Genomic DNA, 24,557 nt, shown 5'->3' with positions numbered 1-24,557 from the left:
TTCTCATCTTTCTAATTTCCCATCACCAGGTACTGATTGCTTTCTTGAGAGAAAGTAGAACACAGGAAGAGAAGAAAGACAACTCAAACCATATAGGAGTGTACCATGATACTTCTTTCCACATGGTCCCTGTCAGAACTATATTGGATTAAGGTCTAGCTCATTTATGACAATCATATGACAAGTAGCAGGTCAAATTCAGGATCTGCTCTATGGGATAGACTCTAGAAGTCCATCTCACTTAGGGACTCTGGTTCCATTGGTTGTATGAAGAATTCTCCAGTGTGGAGCTGCTTCTGTTCAGATTTGGGTTAGTATTTAGGTTTGATTTTGTCTTTCCCAGACCTTAGGGCAGGGTTTTCACATATAGATATAGCCAAAATAGCCCTATTCTCTGGTCTTGGATAAGATTTACAATGCTAGGAGCTTTTTTTTTTTTTAATAAAATAAAATAAATTGCAAAACATATCAATGAATCAATTGACCCTTGAGTCATTTCTTAGCAGTGAATCTAGTCTATAAGAACTAAAGTCTTAAAGAAAAATTGGGAAAAGTGTCAACTGTCTTGTGTTATCAATTGTTAAGGATATACAATTAAACAATAAAAAAGGTAAGTTATCTGTCATACTTATTACTAGGTTATACAATATTTAACTTTGTGCTATTTAACATCTCATAATTTGTTGCCAAGTAATATTACATGCATTACCTTTGTATCCTTGCTCAGTTTCCCTGAGATCAATTTTGGTTATTGGTTTGAAGTCAATATCCCACAATCGTATGCAGCCATCTCGACCACCAGTGGCAAAACCCTCATCACAGGCATACATGCTAAAAATTCCAGCCTGTTAATCCAATAATGCCATGTCAGCAAATCAATCATTCTGAAAATAAGCTCTACATATCTTTTTATCATTAGACAAAGAAAACATTAATTTTTGTAAATTGTTAGTAGATCTAGATATTGTATATTCTTAGACAATTTTGTTTGGGAAGGAAATATTCTCCAACTAAAAAAAAATAATCTAAGTAAACAAATTAGAGAATCTACTTTATTTGAAGCAATCTTTTCTAATTTTAATATTTAAAAGCATATTATGACCAACATTATGCAGTATTATCACAACTAAAGCAAATTTTAAAATAATAAATACTCAACAATTATGAATTACTTATGAAGAACATCAAGTCACTCATGGGATACAAGTAAATTGAGCAAAAACAAATAAGCAAGTAACACAAAACTTTTTTATGGATACAGAAATGCCTGAGATATGATTGAACAAGTTCAGTCAGATATCTGGAATCTAATTGGAACTGAAAGTATCAATTGCATTTTCTTAGGCATGATCAAAACTATTTTTGTAACAGTTTATGCTTTTTTTTAACCCTTCAAGTAGCTTCACAAGCTACATATCATCGTGCTTTTCACATTAACTTTTCTTCAGCATCTTGAAAGTTCCACTAAAGTAAAGTGGCATCATATAGTGCTACATATCATTTATTCTACTCACTGAGTTTTTGTGAATTTGAAAAGAAAATGTCCTGGTTTCTTGAGCAAATGAAGGCTTCTGTTATAGTATTTGCTGATGGATGACTATATGAAGGACTTAGACAGTGAGAAGACTGGTCCATAATCAAGAAAACAAAAACTTAATGTCAACATAGACCAACTTTTTTTGTGTTTCCAGAACTGAGCTTTTCAAAGAGTACATTTAACATTCTCTTCATTTTCAAGATTATGTGTCAGTGAAAAGCAATATTAAATATTTCAGGGAAAAAGAGATCTAATAAATTAGGAATAAGTAGTTAAACAAATTTCTGTTCACTATAGTCTTTTTAGAAGTGTTTTTCTTTCCATATTTTTTCTTTATTCTTCTGTCCTTGATACTCATGAAGCACTCTCCATTTCAGCAACTATGATCATAACTTAAATAATCTGGTATTCATGATTTGGAGGTTAACCATTCTCCTATCTGACAAAAGCAATAATAAGTACAGCACTATCCTCCTATTTTTAAGCTGTTAAAAGAAAGGACTACATTAGTTTTGCCTGCATAAGCATTAAGAATTTATATGACATGATGTGGTGGAAAAGCTACTCATCTAAACTTTCAGAGCATTAAAAATATACATTACTAAAGTCAAAAATGAAAGGAACCAATATTTACATTGCATTTTAAGGTTTGCCAAGTGCTCCACAAAGATTATCCAATTTTGATTCTCCCAGCAATTTGGGGGGTAGGTACTACTATTGTCCCCATTTTACTGATAAGGAAATTGAGGCAGACAAAAGTTAAATGACAGGTCACAGACTTAGTAAGTGTTTGAGCCTGGCTTGAAGCCAGGTGTTTCTGACTCCAGATCTAGTGCTGTATCCATTTCACCACGTGGCTGTCTAAAAAATTATAAATCTTATTTTACAGCAAGATTAATTGTTAAAATAAAATTCAACTAATAAAAGTATTATAAATAACAGAAGCCTAGTATTTTACAAAAGGTTTTGCTGATGAATAGTACTAGTTATAAGATTAATAGCTTCAGAGAATGGCACTTAAATTGTTGTGACCTTGAAATGCATTTTCTCCTCAGTAACTTAGAAAATAGTCATGAGACAAAACAGGTGTTCAATTTGAAACCTAATCCTTCATTTTTAATGCGCCTTTAATTCATGCTGAGCACTCATTGAGGTCTGTATAATCCTAAGGAGTGTATCAAAAATACATAGGTAGTGTCTTTAATGATTTCCAAAGCTATCCTCCAATTTCCTTATCATGATACTTACACTATGAGCTCCTTGAATCGTGCGTACTAAATTTAGCCCTTTCCAGACATAGATATCTCCATTTAAAGCACCAGAGTAGGTAACGTCTTCTTTGGCACACGCAAGGCAAAGGATTGTCTGTAGATCTCCTGTTTTGCCAAATATTCCTCTTTTAGCAGTCAATGCATTTCCACATAGTGTCCAAAACTAAAGAACAAAAACAATAGATTAAAAACCACCTTCAAAAACAGATTATTCCAAAGTTTCTCATCACTGATTCCTATTTGCTAGGATTGCATGGCTTAAAGAAGTTATAGGGAACATTGTATCTGAGCTATTGTGCTCAATGAGGAAAAAAGTCAAAATACCTTGCAATCTTTTAATCAGATACTATTACCATCATTGTGCCCAAAATTTATCATTTAAAAAGCTTCTGTGGCAAAGAATTATAATAACAATTGAATTTTATAAATTGATTTAAATTCCACAAAGTATATTTCACACATCATTTCATTTATTCCTTACAGCCCTGTGTAAAAAAAATTATATCTTTCCAATAGTTTAGTAACTAAGGTTTCCTTATATTATTCCTTATATAGCCTTGTGTAAAAAAAATATGTATTTTCAATGATTTAGTAATTAAGGAACTAGCTCTGTTTGCATTTTAGCAATGTTACTAATGCTTGTCAAATTATTTCATTTTTAGTACCAAGAAAGTCAATAACTTCAGGGAATTAGAGTAATTCATAAGTCATTTTGAGTCCATTCAAAGTGAATCATCATTCACTTTGATCCATCAATCACAAGAGTTTTAAAAAGAAACTCATAACATTTAAAATATGTCCATATTTTCAGATGAAAGATTTACTGATTAATTAGAAGTAGATTGAGAACTAGAAAATATCATGAGATATGTTGGAAAGAACACTGGATTTAGATTCTGAATACCAATTCCATTATTGACTACCTGTGTATATTCGGGCAATTCACTAAACCTCATTAAGGTTTCTTCATCTGTTAAGACTCTATTTGGCTTTTGATGATGGATTTTGGGATCCCTTCCAACTCTATGAGTTCTGAAGCTTTCTTTTAAGCAAATATCTATGTTTTAGTGTTCCAATTTCTCTTTTGTTAATTAATTAATTATAAGTAAAATACTTCAATGTACTGAAAAGCTACTCATTCATTATTATTTTCCTTTTACTCTTAAATGGTATAAATGGCATAATTTTATTTTAAGAAGCTGTGTGTCTTAATAGATAGAGACCCCACCCCTAAATTCCAGGGTTCAAATGTCACCTTTGACATAGAGATGTTATGTGACCCTAGGAAAGTCATTTAATCTCTCAGTGATCTAGACTGCTTACAAAAACTATAAATTATCCATTATTGATCTGCATAGATGGAGGTTTATATCATAGATCTTCTTCAAAATGGACTCCTAAGTTTCATCATTACGGAGGCAAGAACATGAGACTGCAACCTCTTTTTGGCATGTTCCATAGCAAAATGGAACAATTTTAAGTATAATTCTAGCAACAAAATGTATTTACTGTCCAAGGAAGCAGGGTGGACACCAAGTGATGAATAATCATTATTATTTTATCAATTTAGGTTGTAGAATTTCTCTACCTCTTTACTTCTACCTTATTCATCCCTGCCACAGATCCTAGCACATGGACTCTGTCAGATATTTCCATGGCTTATACTGATGATGATCACCTCCTCTATAAGACAAATAAATGCAATGGAGGATTTGCTTTCATCATGTCCCTGAAATTACTTGTTCTTCATAGAGCATTTAGTCACTTCCCGTTACTTTACTCATCTTGGATATAAAGCACAAACAAGCAACCTGTGACACTTGATCTCTTTGCCAAGACAGAGTAGTAAAGAAACAATATTGGTGTAGAGTACAAGCTAGTTTATAAGAACTGAATATTAATTACTTACTCACATATTGGATAAGTATATGATTCTAGGCAAGTTACTTTAATTTTCCACACTGGTAATTCTTATAACTATGACACTATAAGTCTTAAGTCTTTAAAACAAAATTCCATATAATCTGCCCATATAAAATAGAGAAAATTATTTTTAGTTCTGAGCAACTTAATTTTAGGAAAAGCACTGATATGGCAATGGAAATTAACCAAGAAAATATGATGTCATATGATCGCTATAACTAGTATCACTTTAGGAATTGCGGGGCTTTAGTCTATAGAAGAAAAGACTTAGAAGGGACACGACAATTATCTTCAAGTATTGGAGGATTGTCATATCAGAATACATAAATATGAAGATTCAGTGATACACTTAACATATTGGTTAAGATGGTTTACAGACTCATTTGAAAAAATGGAGAATAGTCAAGTGACATCTTCTCTGTTGTAATCATCTCATGTTGGAATCTCTTTGCCTTGATCTCTTTGCTAAGGCAGAGTAATAAAGAACAATATTGTTTTAGAATACAAGCTAATTTATAAGAATTGATGAGAACTGAAAATATTAATTATTTATCCAAACATTGGATAAGTATGGATAAATATATAAGTATCCACCTAAGTATGTGGATAAGTATGCATACTTATGACATCCTTAAGTATGGGTGTCAGTCTAGGTGATATTCATTTGCTCTGAAGAAGTGAAGTGAATGGTTTTATTGCCACTGTACAGATGTCTTCAGCCTGTAAACACAGATCATTGAGTCTGGCTACTAAAGGTCCCCTCCTACATTAAAATTCAGCAATCCACAAACCTATTAGGTTTGTTTGCTTCAGATTCAATGAAGCATAGCACCCCAAGTTGTTATTGTTTTTCAAGTGCTAATTTCAGATAATTATAGTTTGGCTGTCTGCCTCAAAATGCTGGTAATTAAACAAAATATGTATAGGAATTTCACTCAAGTCTTTCACCCAAGGTAATCTGGATATATATTCTTTTGGTACCAACTATGGTACCCATTTTGGGACTAGCTGAAATGATTTGATAAAGTAGGTAAATTGTACATCTGATAATTTGATACAATAAAATATGAACTGTGATCATAGGTTTCGGTAGAATCTGCAGAAATTTTTTTGGTTAATTTCTTCCTTAGAACAAAATCTTTAAGTTGTAGACAGATAGCAACACAAGAGCCTAGCCATCAGGGGCTTAACTGGCCCTAGTTCGCTGGCAGATACTCTCAATTTGTCTTACAAATGAGTACTTGTTTTTACTCTCACTAATGGATGTCTGCTAAAGTGTAATTAATGAAGCTGACAAAAAGAGGTCCCTGAGATTTTATAAAGGAGATTTCAAGAACATGAGGCATTTCTGCTTTTAGATAAAGTAGATTAAAAATCTGAGTTAGCTAAGGAAAGAAATAAGTGGAGGGAAAAAAAAAGGAATCATTCCCAAACAAACCTAGTTGGTAATCAATAAATATGGTTTGAGGGTGTTTTGTTCTGCATAAAACTAAGAAAAATTAAATTATCAAAGGGTTAGTTTCTAAATGATTTAGTTTCTGGTATTCTTTGAGATGAGGGATAGCATTTCAGTTCAACAACTCAGAAAACATCTATTAAACTATGATGATGTACAGAGGCTAAAGATGGGAAAATATTGTTCAGATAAGTCCTTAACTTCATAAAGCTTATAGTTTAATAGAGTGTAGCTAAATAGTGGCTCTATAGAAACATTTGTGTAGTTTTTATTCTTCCAGGCTTATTAGAAAAGTATGAAATAGGTAACTTTTATTTGTTGCTTATGCAAGACCAAATATGACTTGAGAATTATTTTCTCAGGTTAAATTAAAGCCTTTGGTTAAAGATTACAAAATGTGTTCAAAGCTATCTTGAATCTTCTTATCATTCATAGTACTTAGGAATTCCTATTCAGTCCCTCATTCTCTTGTAATCAAAGCAGGAAGAATAAGATGGAACAATAAAACACACTGAAGGATAAGCATAGGGATTGTTTTAGAAAAAGGCTGACTAGGGAATGCTTTCCCTGCAGAGAATTGTCAAAAATGATTCCAATCTGGGGGCAGTTAAGTGACACAGTGGATAGAGCACCAATCCTGGAGAATTTGATTTCATATCCAGCCTCATAATCCAGACAGTTAACATTTATAACTGGGCAAGTCACTTAACCCCTATTGCCTCACTACTTCCTCTTCCTCAAAAACAAAACAACAACAACAAAAAAATATACAATTTCATTCTGGAAACAAGGAATTTGATGAAAGAGTTCTTCAAACACAATTTTACACAGAAGTCAGAAAGGAAGTTTTTCAATCATAATGAAGGAGAGGATATTTCTGAAGCAGTCAAACAGTATAGCATCTTTTTTACATTCGTTCATAAAATTTGATGGAAAGAAAATCTGTGGCTAGAATGACAGGGAACAATAATGCGGAATGTTGGAGGGGATGTGGGAAACCAGGGACACTAATACATTGTTGGTGGAATTGTGAATACATCCAGCCATTCTGGAGAGCAATTTGGAACTATGCTCAAAAAGTTATCAAACTGTGCATACCCTTTGATCCAGCAGTGTTTCTACTGGGCTTATATCCCAAAGAGATCTTAAAGAAGGGAAAGGGACCGGTATGTGCACAAATGTTTGTGTAAGGTCTCTTTGTAGCGGCCAGAAACTGGAAACTGAGTGGATGCCCATCAATTGGAGAATGGATGAATAAATTGTGGCATATGAATATTATGGAATATTATTGTTCTGTAAGAAATGATCAACAGAATGATTTCAGAAAGACCTGGAGAGACTTACATGAATTGCTGCTGAGTGAAATGAGCAGGACCAGAAGATCATTATATACTTCAACAACAATACTATATGATGATCAATTCTGATGGACATGGCCATCTTCAGAAATGAGATAAACCAAATCAATTCCAATAGAGCAGTAATGAACTGAACCAGCTACATCCAGCAAAAGAACTCTGGGAGATGACTATAAACCCCTACATAGAATTCCCAATTCCTTTATTTTTGCATTTTTGATTTCCTTCACAGCTAACAGTACACTATTTCAAACTCCGATTCTTTTTGTACAGCTAAATAACTGTTAGGACATATATGCTTTAACATACTTAACATGTATTGGTCAACTTGCCATTGGAGGGAGAGGATGGGGGGAAGGAGGGGAAAAATTGGAACAAAAGGTTTGGCAATTGTCAATGCTATAAAATTACCCATGCATATAACTTGTAAATAAAAAGCTATAATAAAAATAAATAAATAAATGTGAGAATCTGCTAGGAAAATAACAACAACAATTGGGAAAGTTTAGTCTGGAGAAAAGCAGACGGAGGGAGCACCATAACCATTGTTCCATATTTGAAGGGCTGTCATGTTGAAGAGAGATCATATTTGTTCTCTTTAGTCCTAGAAGGTCAGAATCTAGCAACAACTAGAAGTTGTAAGTATGCAAGCTTGGGTTTGATGTAAGAAAAAAATTTCCTAACAATTAAAATTAGCCAAAAGTGAACTACTTCAGGAAGTAGAGGGTTTCTTCTCACTAGAAATCTTCAGGTAAAATCTAGAATTTTCCCCATGTTTTCTTCAGCAGTCTTCTTACCTAGAGATTCCTTCATTCCTGAAGCCCTTTCCTCTAATTAATTAATTACTGCCCAGAGCCTCCATTTTAGGAAGTACTCAGGTCAGTCATGTTCATTTTTGGTCCAGTTTCTGATTGTCCAGACTTCCATTTCTACTTCAGCAACCTGCTCACCCTGAAGATCCCTCCCCTAGCACCATACTTCATAGCTGTCCCTTTTATAGGTTGTCTTCCCCATTACTATGTAAGACTCTTGCACTAAAGGAGTGTGTGCTTGTGTGTGTGTGTGTGTGTGTGTGTGTGTGTTGTGTGTCTGCGTATAACTTATATTTGTGTTCCTAGTGCCTAGCATAGGGTCTGATACATAGTAGACACTTAGCAGATGCTCTCTAGATAGATAGATAAAATATCTATCTATTCACCTATTTATCTATCTATTTCTCTGTTTTTTTATATCTATCTGTCTATCCACTTAACTATTGGTCTATTCATCTATCCATCTATCGGTCTATGAATCTATCTATTCATCTGTCTAACTGTCTTTATATCTCTCTATAGAGTCAAAGTCAACATTAAACAGATACTGTCTATCTATCAGTCTATCTATTCATCTATCCATCTATCTGGTTGACTATCAGATATCTATTAATCTAACTATCTCTCTATAGATCAAAGTCAACACTTAACAGATGCTCTATTTATCTATCATCCTATCAGTCTATCTATTAATCTGTCTCTCTATAGATCAAAATCAATTCTTAACAGATGCTCTATCTGTCTGTCTATCTGTCTATCTATCTACCTATCAGTCTGTCTATCAGTCTATTTATTCATCTATCCATCTATCTGGCTGCTATCTATCAGTCTTTTAATCTAACTATCTCTCTATAGTCAAAGTCAACACTTAACAGATGCTCTGTCTATCTGTCTATCTAGGTAGCTAGCTAGCTAACCAGTTGTTGAACTTCTTGTAGAGGGGATTTTTTCTAAGTCTGGATTGTACAAGATTGCATCTGAGGTATCATATATACTTTACAACTCAGAGAATCTGTAAATTTCCCTCATCCTTTTTATTAAGTGGACAAGGAAGATGATTTTCAAAGAAGTAATGTATTTAAGATTATAAAATAAATTAGTCCATTCCTCTCATTTTTTTTTTGCATAGTTATCTACCAACCTTACAAACAGAAGGCATATACTCATGTTTCTAGGGTAATCAGTGTAAAGTCAGAAGTAAGGAATGTTGCTTGAGTTAATTTTATTTTCTGTGTAGCCCAGGCTGGGTAATAGAGAACAAAATGGCACTTTTTTTTTTCTTTTCAGTCTGCCTTCCTGTTGTCATGCTTTCTTGGTACAGACAGATTCAAAAAGAAGAAGAAGAAAAGATGTCTTTGTATATTTCTATGCTGACTGCAATATGGTTCCTGTCTACTAAGAAAACATTTCAAAAGATGAAAAATTCCACTGACTTGAAATACATTAAATGTATTCCTCAACCTTTTAAAAAAAAATTATTGTTTCACAGAATTTAAAATACAACTCCTCTAAAAGGTGTAATGCTGAAAATATTCTGTGCTTCTGTTTAATATTTAATTACATAGAGTGCCCTTTACAGTGCCTGCTAGGGACTTTATTTTCTTGCTGTTATTTTGCATTTCTGAAAGTCTGCCTTATCAGCTAGAATTAGATTTGGATGGATAAAAGATAAAAACATCATAGAATTAAGAAGAGGTTTCCCCTAAGGTGAATACTCAGCAGTTTCTTCAAATTTTCAAGTATTTGTATAAAATAACTTTACCTGAAATCTGTTTAAAATAATAAAGAAATATCAAAGCAATAAAATTAATTTTACCTTAATATGTTTTACTCCGCAACTAACCACTCTGTTCGGCTGATATGGATCCCAGGAAATATCAAAAATCTGTTTGGGGGGCAGAAAGCATAAAACATTATACTAAAACATTTAAAATTGCTATTTTGATAATTCTGGATACATACTAAAATTTAATTAGCTTTTCATGTTTCCAGTTGTTAAGCTTAATTAAATAGGACACGTTGTTAGATTAATTCAGTGCTTTAGAGCTTAGATAAAAAATATGGGTTAGATCAGGAATTCTTAACCTGTGGTCCACAGACCTAATGAATAAATCTCAGTACACACAAGCATTTGGATAGGGAAAATTAATCTTTATTTTCAATAACCTTTGATTTCCTTTGTTTTCCTATGTATTTTATTAGTCTAAAAACAATTGTTTTGGGAAGAGATCCATGAGCTTCACCAAACTGCCAAAGGGGTCTATGACATAAAAAAAGTTAAGAACTAGTCATTTAGATGAAGGAAAAATCCAGTGGTTATATCACATTTAAAAAAAATTTTTCTTGCCCCTACATATTGAAAGCTTGAAAGTCTCCTGAATGGAGACATAAACAACAACAATTGTTTAAAACCAGCTGATGGTATTTTCTGGGAAAATGTGACTAAGAACCTTCAAATATATCTACAAGGAAATGTGTTTAACTATTAAAGTACCATGGCAATTCGCCAATGGTTTGTTTGAGGTCCTATTTATAAAACAATGTGAGTTGACTTTATATTTTTCCAAAAATCTTAAAATGCTCTTGCAGAATTTATTTTTAACCCATTTGGCAAATAGTAGCAGATAGGATTCGTTTTCTTTTGGAGATAGGAAAAGCAAGACAGAAAGAAGTAAATTGATCATCAGATATAGCAACAAAACCCAGGTTTTCTAACTTGTGATATATCCATTTAAGCTAAGTGATCTATCCATTTAAGCAATAGTTAGGTTAGTTATAGGCAATTATGGTGGATGGATATATATATATATATATATATTTATTACATGTAGTCTCGAACCAATTACAAAAATCTATTTTAATCTATAACTGCCCTCTAGAAAGAACTGAATAGAAAAAAATCAAAAAGATATTGCCATTCTCAAAGAAATATGAGGAATTGAAAAAGAGGAGAGTTTGTCTTATAGTAAGCATAAGGATAACCTATTTGTTCAATTGGTACCCAGGCAATATCAAAAGATATAGAAATCCCTCCATATATTGAGTGGCTCTCTTCTGGGAGATTTACGAGAATACATGTATTCTTGGATCCATAGATGGATGGCAATGTGTTTCACTAGGATTTACCTAGAGTAATAAGGTCACAGATATAGATCCCTCAAGGTGAATAAGTTCAAGCTCATTCTACTTTGCTTTTGCTGTCCTGCCTGGTTTCAGCTCTACAGAACAAGATATGCCTTGGTGTTTATTTGTCCCCCTCCCTCTCTGCTTTCCTGCTTCCTTTTGTATGTTGTTTCACCCTTTAGACTGTAAACTTCTTAAGGACAGAGACTGCCTTTTTATTGATTGTATCATCAGTGCTTAACATAGCGCCTGGCATATAATAGACTTTATTAGATTGGATCAGATTGGAAATATAATTTCCGACATGAGGCCCATCCCAATCCCCACCTCATTGTTACTATCCTCCCATTTTTGTTGTATTAATTTTGTGTGTGTGCATATATAATGTTTACTTATTGGTGAATTTTATTCTATGTAAGTTTTGTGAGAATAGAGATTGTTTTATTATTGCCTTTGTAAACCTGATATTTCACACAGTGCCTAACACACAACAGATGCTTAATAACTGCTTGCTGAATTAATAAATGAGTATAGACTATGTGGTTTGTAGGAAAGATATGCTGAAAAATCAACTTTATTAGCTGGAAACTATTTATACTTCTCTTTCTACTTATAAAAAACACAAAGTAGATAATACTATATGTTTAAGCAGGAGAGGAAAAGACACTAAGAAAAAAGAAAAGAAGAAAAATGAATAAAGAAGAAAATTCAGAAGAAATTTTCAGAGGAATTTAGAATAATTTGAGAACAGTTTCAATGAAGCATTAAATTCTTTCATTTGGCAACATTTTCCTAGTTTAAAGTGTTTTTTCTCACTTTTCCATATCCATGCAAAGAGAATATGCCCAATATTGACATTATACATTGATTCATTTTAAACTATAGAGTGGAGTACTGGGCATAAATAAGAAATTGTAGTGTAACAATATAATTGGTCATTGACATGTAGCTTGTGAATGTATATAAGTTCTATATAGGTATATGTGGAAAGTAGGGTGGTACCAGCAAATTTAGAAAACTCAAGAGGGGCCACTGGAAAAGTTCAGATTATGTCCCAATACTAAAGAATGGCACTGCTAAGGAATGCTCAAATGACCTAACAATTGTGTTCATTTCATATGCAATCAAAGTTATGCTTAATATTGTGTAAGCTAGATTTTAACAATATGTGAACAGAGAATTACCAGAAGAGCAGCCTTGTCTTTCAAGAGCAAAAAAACAGAGACCAAATTGCTAACATTTACTGGATTATGGAGAAAGCAAAGGAGACCCATAAAAACATCTACTTCTACTTTATTGACTGAAGCCTTTGTGTGGATCACAACAAAATGTATCAAGTCCTTAAAAAAAATAGGAGCACTACCTTATCTTACTTGTTTCCTGAGGAACCTGTATGCAAGTCAAGAAACCAAATGTGGGATGCTTGTTTGGTTTAAAATGGGGAAAGGAGTATGGCAAAGCTGTATTATGGTCACCTTATTTATTTAACTTGTATCCAGGGTACATTATGTGAAATGCCAGACTGGATGATTCAAAGGCCATAATTAAGGTTTCTGGGAGAAATATCAACAATCTCAGCTATGTAGATGATACCACTTTGATGGCAGAAAGTGAAAAGAGATTAAGACGAGGGTGAAAGAGGACAGTAGAAAAACTGGTTTGAAGCTTAATTTCAAAAAATAAACCTAAGATTTTCCAACTGGTCCCACTATTTCCTGGCAAATAGAAGGAGAAAAAATGGAAGCAATGTCAGACAGATGGTAACTACAGCCATGAAATTAAAAGATACTTCTTTCTTGGAAGGAAAGCTATGACAAATCTGGACACAATACTAAAAAGCAGAGACATCACCTTGCTTACAAAGGTCCATGTAGTTAAAACTATAGTATTGTTTAGCTGTAAGAAGTGAATTATAAGAAAAACTGAGTGCCACAGAATTGATACTTTCAAATTGTGGTGCTGGAGAAGACTTTTGAGAGTCCCTTGGATAACAAAGAGATCAAATTAGTTAATACTTAAAGAAATTAATTCAGATTATTTGCTGGAAAAAGACAAACACTAAAAGTAAAACTTAAATACTTTGGCCAGATAATGAGAAGATGAGATTCATGGGAAAAGACTTTGATGTTGGGAAAGATTGAAGGCAAAAAGAAAAGGGGATAGCAGAGGATGATATAGTGTTATGGAAACAACAAACATGAACTTGCACAGATTCTGAGAAATAGTGGAGGACAGAAGGAGGTGATGAAGAGTCAAATGACTGAACAACTGAACAACAATAAGAATGGTGTAGTATATAGAAGCTAGGAGTCAGATTGTCCTGGCTCTAAGTCTTGCCTCTGATGCTCACTAGATATATGATGCTAGGTAAGTCACTTAAATTTCCAGTACTCCTTTATTTGGTAATTTGTTTTGGTAATTTGGTGATTTTCTCACCAGAAGTTTGCTGGGCCAATAAAATAAGATTTCTTGCCTTGAGCTTCTTAATTTATCATGATACCCATTTCTACTCTCATATTGGGTATAGTATAATAATAATACTGGGCAGGAAGACTCCAAAGATAAAGTCACTGATAAAGTTCTTATTATTGATTAAAATAAATAACTATTTAATTGCGAGTCGATTCATTCCAAGTGGTATGTTTACTTCCTTCCAGTTTTATCTATAAATTTTCTTGAGAGTACTTAGTTTGTAAGATTTTGTGGCCAGCATCCTTCAGATCATCACCTTTAGCTTTTTTATGAGGCTTCAGAGTATTTTAATTCATTTAGCATCTTAGGTATTTTCACACAGAGAAGCAGGTCTTTTATATATATATACATATGTATATATATATATACATATATATATATATATATACATATTTGTTACTTTGTTTTTGTTGTTGGTGGTTTTGTTACTTTGTTACTTTAGTTGATGTGACACAATTTACTGAGAACTTTTCCCCCTAGACCTATGAATCAGAAGATCAGATCCTTGAATCAAGGTACATTATTAACCCAAAGGGACTCTAAGATCCACAATTCTCCTTATAGTAGTTCACTCTGTATAAAAATATTCACTCTAAAAATGACAGTATATTCAATATTTAATTAGTCTTTCGATAGGGATACCTATTTAAATGATAGCACTTCAGTGGTTCTGTGATCTGCATTTCTTCTCCAAAGCAGATGGAAGTAATCTATCCATTCTCTCTTCCTATTTTCTGTGATTCTTCCTCAGTCTTCCATGGAGGTTGTACTTGAGACTCTAGAAGGTCTTTCTTATTCTTTTTTTAATACTAACATTGTCATCATTCATTTTCATATCATAATTGGCTTAATACCTTATTTATTATGCATGCACTGGTATGTATATTTTAAAATACCTTTTCAGGTTGACTCATTGTAAGTATTATGCTGTGCCCACCAAGATCCTGCAATTCTGACTCTTCTGAGATTGGGTTTTCCTATCATTTGCAGTCATTTACTATTAACTAGGAAGAAACTTATGTTTTTGAAAAATATTATGTGTAATATATGCATACACACATGCTTTACAGTAGTGTGTAGCATGGAGTCATTAAAAGCATGGCTCAATTTCCTAATTATGACCAGGCCAATTTCCTATTTATATTCAATTGTAGAACCATCTCACTTTGGGGAACACACTAAATTCAATTCTTTTCAACAAACTATATGCTATATAATAACTCAAAGCATTAATAAGATATATTTTAAAAATAAACCATTGTTAAAAATTCAAAACAGTGAAGCAAAAAAGGGAATTATTCAAAACATTTTGGACAAATATTCTTACAGACAATACGTAGTTATTCTATTCTCTCTTGGTTGAATATATGCAATTATTATTAAATTATCTCTTACTAGTTTTACTAGGAACTGTACAGACAAAAAAAGACACTTGAAAGCATTAAATATAACATAATTTTATGTCATGTATATGTGCCTGAGAGGCATAGTGGAGAGAAAGCTAGACCTATAAAAGGAAGTCCTAGGAGTATTGATTACAAAGAGTGTGATTCATCAAGAACAGGTCATACTAAATTAACCTTATATGGAGCTGGTTCTTGCCAGTTCTAACCCATCTTCCCATGCTCTTGATCCCATTGTCCTGTCTCATCCAGGAGCTTGTCCATTTGATCATAAAAATTTTTTTGGTCTTAATTATCCTTATCCACTTGCCCTTTCCTTGCTACTACAAACTTGCTCAGATCTCCACCCTTTAAAAAACTTTGCCTAATTTATTACCCCTTCAAGTTATATTATTTCTTTTTTTTTTCCTTTCACAGACAAACTCTTGGATGAGGGTGAGAGTAACTATTTCCATTGTCATTTCTCAAACCCACTGCTCAGTTCCTTGCAGTCCCTACTATTCTATGGAAACTGTTCTCTATAAAGTTGTCAATCATCTCTTTGTGGTTAAATTCAATAACTTTTTCTCATTCTTCAACTTTTTCTGATATACCTTCATTGTTTGATACAAAGCACATCATGTAAACTCTTTCCTCTCTTGGTTTTTAGATATTACTGTCTTCAAGTTCTCTTATAATCCATGAAACAAAAATTTCTGTCTATTTCATGTTCATTATCTGTATTTTGCCTTGTGCAAAGATATATTCCAGAGCTCTGTCCTAGACCATCTCTTCTTCTCTTTCTACACTTTCCGTGATTTAATTAGCTCTAAAGGATTCAATTCTCATCTCTATGCAGATGATATCCCATTCCATATAAGCAGACTACATCTCTCTCCTGAGTTCCAGGCCTGAATCTCCAATGGCTTGTTTGATAGCTCTATTTGGATGTTCCACAGCACTTCAAACTCAGTGTACTCACCACAGAATTTATTTTTTTTCTAAATCCATGCTTCCCTCTTCCTTCTATATTTCTGTCAAAGGTTCTACCATCCTTAATCACTTAGACTTGCAACATAAAAATCAACCTCAACTCTTCACTCTTTCTCAATGCTCATATTCAATTAATTGCTGAATCTTGTCAATTTCATGTCCCCAATCATCTGTCCTCTCAGTTATACAGTGAGCACCCTCATCTAAGCCCTTATCACTTTTTAATTTTATTTATTTTATTCTGAACTTAATAAACAAACATTTCCATAACATTGTAGAACAGAAAAAAGATAATTGCACATCAAACTGCAAATCTATTATATACAACTTGCTATTCCTTTTAAGTATATAATAAAAACTACTGTGTAACTTTCTTTCTTTTTCCTCCTTTTTTCTTCCTGCCTTCCTTTGTCATCCTCCACTAGTATCAAATTACAAATATGTAACCTCATCATCTCTTGACTAGACTATGGCAACCACCTCAATTTTGTCTCCCTGAATCCAGGTTTTCCTCTCTCCAATACATCCTCCACACAGCTGTCAAATTGACAGTCTTAAAGGCCAGATCTCACCATGTCGTACATCAATTTTAAAAGGATTCTTTATTCCCTTTAAGTTAAAATAAAAACTACTCTCTTTGGCATTGAAAGCCCTTTGAAATCTGTTTCTATCATACTTTTTCCAGAAGATACAAATTCAAATCCAGCCTCAGATTCTTGCTAGTTGTGTGAACATGAGCAAATTGTTTAATTTCTGTTTGCCTCAGTTTCCTCATTTGTAAAATGGGGATAATAATCACACCTACCTTGCAGGGTTTTTGTGAGAATCAAATAAGACATTCGTAAAGCACTTAGCACAATATCTGGTACATAGTAAGCATTATATAAATGTTTATTCCCTCTCCACCCTTTTCTATACACAATTCTATACACAATTTGTAAATGTATAATTTACAAATATATGAACACAGTGCATATATTTAGGTGTTTATGTCTCACATATTTAGCTATTTGTGAATACGTTGTTTTCTGCTAAATGTAAGCCCCTTAAGAACATATTTCTATTTCTGTCCTCAGCACCAGTACATAGCAAGTAGGGAGGTGCATAAACAATATTTGTTGTTTCATTGACCGATGGAGGAAACATTTAGTACACTTTTATTAAAATATAAATTGAGGCAATAACTTCAAAAGAATTTAAACTAGTAAGAACAAAAAAATTTCCAAAAATTCTAAAGACATCTTACATATACATGTACACAGGAAGAGATTTTATATCTTTTCATTATGAATGATTCAGTGCAGCATAATTACCCTATCTGAATGGCCAGTTGCTGTTGCCAGTAGTTTTCCCTTCTTCCAGTCCCAAATGCAGACTGTGTTTTTGGCATCCAATCCCACAGAGGCCAAACGCTAAGAAAAGAACAATATTGTCAATTGGAGATTATGACAAAGATTTTTTTTTTTCTGCTCAGAAATCGTGTGCAAGGCACTTTTTTCCAAATTTATGTCAAGTTGAGACAAAAACTAAAGATAATACATTGCATGTATTAATCTATGTTGAAAATTCAATAACAATTGGCAAAAGCTGTAAATTGATCACATGTATTAAAGTTATCACATATTGTTGCCAATCTTGGTTACAGATTTTTCCCAAAAGTTTCAACTGAAATCAGTAGAAGTCATAAAGGAAGGCAAACTGAGGATAGGGTTTATCTTATGCTTTTAATTCAATATTAGATTAGAATCCAGGTTTCTGAAGTCAAGAAATCTACTAAAATTGTTGAAATTAAAGAAGCAAAACAAAGACTTTTTTTTAAAAGAACAAGAGAAAGGGGAAAAAAAATATATATATATGGTTACATGCATTGTTTTAAAATTGTTAGATTCATATATATTTAAGAAACAAAGAAAAAATATACTTAATAAAGATCATCAAGTTTTCTAGCTTCTGGTTTGAAATATTTAGTTAAGGCCAGAATTTTTCTTCCAATGAAAATCATCAATTCAAAAAATAGCACATCTAATTATGCATAAAATCAATACACATAAAATATATAATACAAACCTTTCTAAATTAAATGATGGAAAAGAGCAAATACATAGTGAGGCAATGTGATAGCATGGGTAAAGGGTTGAGTTAGGAAAGTAATGGGGGTGTAATTTAGCATCTGTCACTATTAACTAGGTAAGTATTTGATTTTGGACAAATCACATGTCCCTTAGTCTCAATGTTCATAGCTATAAAATGTAGATGATCATTGCTTCCCTCTCAGTCTTCTTAGAATTGTTCTGAGGAATGATTGAAGTAATATATGTAAAATCACACCGTGAAAGAGAAAGTATGATCCAAATATAAGCTATTATTGTTATTGTTTAGGTCTTGTCAATAAAATTGGTTTCCACTGGGGATATTTAACACTTAAATCATATACAGTATTATATGTGTTTAGGTAGGGTATTAAACACTTATTCAGGGTTCATTCAGAAATTTTTTCTTAAGGTCTCCAAATTTCCATTTCTGCCACCTGAGGGAATGACTCAATGATACTGTTTTCTCACATGTGATGCATATGAAAGTGGGATAGTTATTTTATTCCAAACCTATCTCACTACTTTAGGCAAAGTAGATAGAGAGCTGGTCTTAGAATTAGGAAGAGACCTAACTGACCCTTAACAAGTCACTTAGTTCCTCAGTGCATGAATGTATAATGATAGAGCAAGTTCCTCACTGTGGAGACTTGCTATACTGATAAAAGCACAAATTTAGTTAAAAAAAAATTAAATATTTCTTTTTAATTAAGTATGAAGTGGACAGTGTCTTTCATTTACTTCCTTTTCCATTGTTGAAGGGAATGCCTATACCAACAAAATGATAGATTATGAAAGAATCAAAGCATTGTTTTTGTCAATATGGGATGACCTTGTGTCCCAATTTTACCCACTAAAATCCCATCAACATCTTTCTGCCCAATAGTTGCTCCTCAGGACTCTTGAGTCTTGCTCTCTGCTCTTCCATCAAACCTAAGGATCACTGACCCTTTTTAGCCGCCTAGCAATTGAACTCTTCTAGAAACTCTCTCTCCAAAGCTAAGCAGAGGGAATCATCTTAACTTTTCTATTTGTATTCATACTAATGGGCTTACTATATGCTTGCATGTAATATATGCTTTATATATGCTTTTCCATGCCATATGCATACTAAGGAGAATGTAGATCTGCTTACTTCACCCAGAGCAGCATCACTTCCTGCTCAGAAACAATGCTCACCTTAGTGCCCAGATTCCACAAAACTATGAGATTTTTGGTGTTTTTTAGCCAAGTCCTCAAAATGTTTGGGAGACACAGGTTCTATTCTCATGCCCTCTTTCTGATGGATAGTATGGTTACCTGTGGAAGAGCCTATCTTGTATGCCATAGAAGGGACTCTTCTATTACTTTATTTGTTATGTTGTTTCATTAAAGTCTTTTGTTTTGAACTCACAGATTCTCAGTCTGACTGGTAAAAATAAAAATACTCATGGTTTTGAGTGACTCAAATCTCTGGGAGCTTTTCTAGCTATCCACAGGTGAGAGGGCATTTCAGGTATTATTCTTTAAAAAGAAAAGTCACAAAAGCATTATAAATAAGTGAAACCAGTTTTCATAGAGCCAGAGAACTTTTGAGTTGTAAAGAACATCAGAAGTCAGACAGAAAAGCCCAAGTCATTGTATAAATTCAGTCTATGAAGAAGTGTTCAGTCAGTGCTAGCTAGAGTACCTAAGAATCAGCTTATTCCATTATCTGAATTAGAAAAACAAAAGGAAATCAATTTAATTCAAATTTCATTTAACATTCCTTTAACTACTTTAAAGGCATTTTCTATGACCTTTCATTGGTTGTGAAGTGACACATCATTTGTCTATTGCTAAATATCACTAGATCCCATTGGACCCTGACCAATGAATAAATGCTTGGCCTGAAGCAATAGGCAACAATGAGCTAGGAAATGCATCATGGTAAACAACTGCAAAGTGTCTCAGATAGCTTGATCCCCCCCCCAAAAAAAAAATCTAAAAATGAAATAGTTGGCATTCTAATATAAAATAAAGGTAAGAAAACGGAAATCTCTTTTTCATCTCATTTAATATTTTTATTTAGGTACTGCAGAATATATCTTGATAAATGTTTAGGAAAACATGTTTGCAACAACATTAAAGTAAATATGAGCAGTGAATCTGTCTATTAAGTTTCTCTGTGTATGTAGGTAAAGGAAAGTGAAAAATCAAAATAATAAGGTAAACATTTATGTGTAAATACCACATAAATTGTATACAAAAGTACATTAGTGCAATTTATAAGGCTACATAAATATACTCTGTAATAATAGCTTCTATTTACATCGGGCTTTAAGGGCTTTTTTAAGTGAACTTTACAAATATTCTTTCATTTGTTCGCCAAGACAACACTGAAAAGTAAGTGTTATTATCTTACAGATGAGGAAACTTGCAGTTCATAGAAGCTTGTGCATGGTCACATCACTAGTAAATCAAAGATTTGGTTTGATTTTGTTTGTAATTTTGAATCAGAGGCAGGATTCAAATTCAAGTTTGCCCTGTATCCATCTTTCCAGTATAATTACACTATTTTTCGTATTTAGTCATTTTTCAGTAATGTTCAACTTTATGACCTTATTTGGGATTTTCTTGGAAATATGTTGGAGTGATTTGCCATTTCCTTTTCCAGTCTATTTTATAGATGAGAAAACTGAGGCAAACGGGGTTAAGTGACTTGACCAGAGTCACGCAGTTAGCAAGTATCTGAGTTAAGAATTGAACTCAAAAAGATGAGACTTAGTAACTCCAAAGTCAGTACTCTCTCCACTGTGCCACCTATGTATCTGCCTGTTTCTCATCTATTGAAAGATAAATGTCAAAACAGGAATAAAAAATTCAGAATAATATTATTGTTTGGGAAAATTTTTTTAAATTTTTCCAAAGAGGAGCACTCCTGAGATACAATAAATTTCTTGGAACCTTAGTGACCTCACACTATTCTTTTTTATATCCCCTACATTCCAGACAAATTCACCATTTTATTGTTTCCAGAATATACCTTCTCCTTTTCTGCCTTTTTTCATATATTCCTTATTCTTAGAATATACACACACAAACATATATATATTTCTGTCTATGGAAATACTACCTATTTTTCAGGGCCAACTTAAATGTTGCCATTTCTAGGAAGTTTTCCTTCATTCTTTTTTGAAATTTCAAAGAAATTTAATTGTACCTCCTAGACACTTTACCATCCCTTATTTTGCATTATTTTATGTATATGTATATGGGTGTGTATGTATGCATGTTTATCTCTCCTCAAAAAGTCCCCATCTACATAGACACTATAGTTTTCCTTACATTGTTTTAGAAGCCCACAACCTACTTGGGTAGAACAATTTTAGGAAGCCATATGGTACAATGGATAAAACAATAGGCCTACAATTTAAAAGACATGAGCTCAAATCCTGCCTCAGACATTTCCTAATTTTGTGGCAAGTCACTTAACCTCTTTCTCAGTTTCCTTATCTGTAAGATGAGGATAATAGTAGCAACCAATGGCACAGGGAATAGAGCTCTGAGCCAGGAGTTAGGAAGAACTGAATTCAAATATGTGTATGACTCTAGGCAAGTTTAACTCCTGTTTGCCTCAGTTTCCTCAGATGTAAAATGAGGATAATACCTCAGCATCTATCTCTTAGAATTGTTGTGAAGTTCAAATGAGATAATATTTATATCACTTAGCATAGAATCTGGAAATATAGTAAATATTATATAAATGCTTATTAGCATCTTCTTTACATTCTTTTATATACTTAACTTTATATAATCTCTCTAAAGAATTGCCTTTGAGAAGCAACTTTGTGTGGTGGCCAAAAAAAGGTCAGTCTCATAGACATAAAGACTTGAGTTCACACACTGTTTCTGACACAGACAAATAGACTAATCCTGGGCAAATCACTTAATTTCTTAGGCCTTAAACTTATAAAAAGATCAGTTTCAGAACAGCCATTGATCCATATTGGTAGAAGCAATCTCTTTGCCAATCACAGATCTGGACCCCTAAAAAATTAATTTAAAAATATTAAAGATACTATCATTTAGCATAACCATAATTCTTTAAAAAAAAAAAAAAAGTTACGAGTTTCACCAGAACACAGTAAGAGTAATGGCCAAATTGTTGGGTTTTATATACATACATGCACACACATATATACACATATACACATATATATATGCATATACCACTGTGTATCTGCATGTTTATGCACATAGAGATATGTGCATGGACATATAATCACATATTCAGATTTGTGTATACACACACACACACACACACGTATATTACATTTATAGAATTATCAGGAAGCTAGAAGGCTCTTTTCCTAACCATTCATTATTATTCCACCAATTGGCTGTGTGACCTTCAAATTATTTAATCTCTGGAGACCTTCGCTTCCTCACGTCTATAACAAGAAGGTTTGCAGTAAAGGATGCCTATGGTTTTTTTCTATCCCAATATCTATTATTTGTATAATTTTGACTATTTTGCCACTTTTCAGAAGAATCACAACTGTCTGAAATGGATTTTAAAAAGTTTCTGTATGTACCGACTTTCAGAGAGAGATTTTGCAAATCTCCTTCAAATCCAGTTCCTTTCAGCCATAGTGTCCCTTCTACAGATTATTGTTCTCTATTCCTCCCTGTTAGGAATCATAAAACATGTTGGCTGGAAGAACCATCAAGACATTCTCATAATGAACTCTGTCTTTCTGCAGTCCTGTTTTCATTCCAAGGTAGCTGTTTTCTAGGAAGCACCAATCATAGAATCTCCATAATATCTATGCTGCTTTGAGGTTTCCAAAGTGGCTTACAAGCATTATCTCATTTGATCCTTGCTGCAATTTAGTGACATAGATACTGCTAGAGATATTATTCCTTTATTGTTATTATAATAAAAATTACATTTATAATATAGCATATAGTGTAATTATTATATAAATATATGATATTTATATTATCCATAATATAGTATATTAATATATGTGATTTATATAATACAAATTTTAAATTATTATTAATATTGGTATTATTCTTTTTTTTCTTCAATGAGGAAGATGGGACTCAATGATTTGCCCATAAAGACACAATTTATGAGTCCTAGAGTTTGGGTCTTTCATGACTCTGAATTCAGCACTGTATCTGAAAATCTAACCTGTTTTTAAGTGCTCACAAGACCTTCTAGAAATTCATTTCCTATACCTCTTTAATATAGAGAAATATGTTTGTTACCATCCTGGTTTAGATTTGTCTCCAAACTAAAAGATGCCACCCTTCAAGGCTTCTGCCTCTCCTTTGTATAATCATAGACTCTACCTGAAGGGCTACCATTATGGAAGTTTTTCCATTCACAACCCTTTCACCAAACCATATATTACTATAAGTATATAAGCTTTTTTCTTTAAGATATGATTTCAAAATTACTTCGAGTTAAAAGACTTTGGAGATAATAAAGAAGACACTAAAAAAAAGAACAAACCAGAAACCACAAATTATCCATACCTGTCCATCCGAATCAAAAGCCAAACAAGCAATTCCATGTGTATGTACATCTTTAAGAATGGAAACAGTCTGTACATTATAAGAATCCCAAATGCAAATATAAGGATCCTTTCCAACTTGTCCAGTTGCAACCAAGGTTTTATCCGGGTGTAAGGCAAGGCTGAAAGAGAGGAGAAAAAAAGTCTAGGCCACACATATAATTGATCCAATCAGTTCAAAAACTCCTCAAAGTAAAAGAAAATATTGACCATTTTTATATTCTCCAAATTATTACAATTTGCCGCTTTTTATATCTTATAATTTCAAAAGAAAAGGTATTAAAATTATAACTAAAATAATGTTTGGTTAATCTAAATAACAATGTTTAACCTAACTGAATACAGACAATTCAGCAATGGGAACATTTAATCAAATTCAAACTGGCAGATTACCATGAAAAAACAAATGTGACTATTTTGGTTGTATTTAGTTTGTTTGAAATGCTGTATACTCCTCTATGTGAGTTCTATAATTATTATTGTTGACTATATTTGCATACTGATTTTGAAAATAATTTATCTTTCAAGTCATCTCATGTACTTTTGAAAAAATGCTGACAATTCAGAAAAGTGCCTCACTTGGAATTAATTAAA

At 32.9% G+C, this 24,557-nt stretch overlaps 1 long non-coding RNA gene across 1 annotated transcript; it reads right to left on the bottom strand.

Moving 5' to 3' along the window:
- Window positions 1-2,802: 2,802 nt before the first annotated feature.
- Window positions 2,803-24,073, bottom strand: LOC127548088 (uncharacterized). The gene is made up of 4 exons (XR_007950317.1): window positions 23,926-24,073; window positions 17,641-17,739; window positions 10,174-10,242; window positions 2,803-2,971 (listed from the first exon to the last, which is right to left on the bottom strand). It is a non-coding gene; the product is annotated as an uncharacterized LOC127548088 (long non-coding RNA).
- Between the last annotated feature and the right edge of the window lie 484 nt (window positions 24,074-24,557).

The sequence above is a fragment of the Antechinus flavipes genome, chromosome 2, assembly GCF_016432865.1.
Source record: "Antechinus flavipes isolate AdamAnt ecotype Samford, QLD, Australia chromosome 2, AdamAnt_v2, whole genome shotgun sequence".
Classification (NCBI taxonomy): Eukaryota; Metazoa; Chordata; class Mammalia; order Dasyuromorphia; family Dasyuridae; genus Antechinus; species Antechinus flavipes.
The sequence above is the reverse complement of the archived record's forward strand: the minus strand, read 5'-3'. Positions and strand labels throughout refer to the sequence as shown.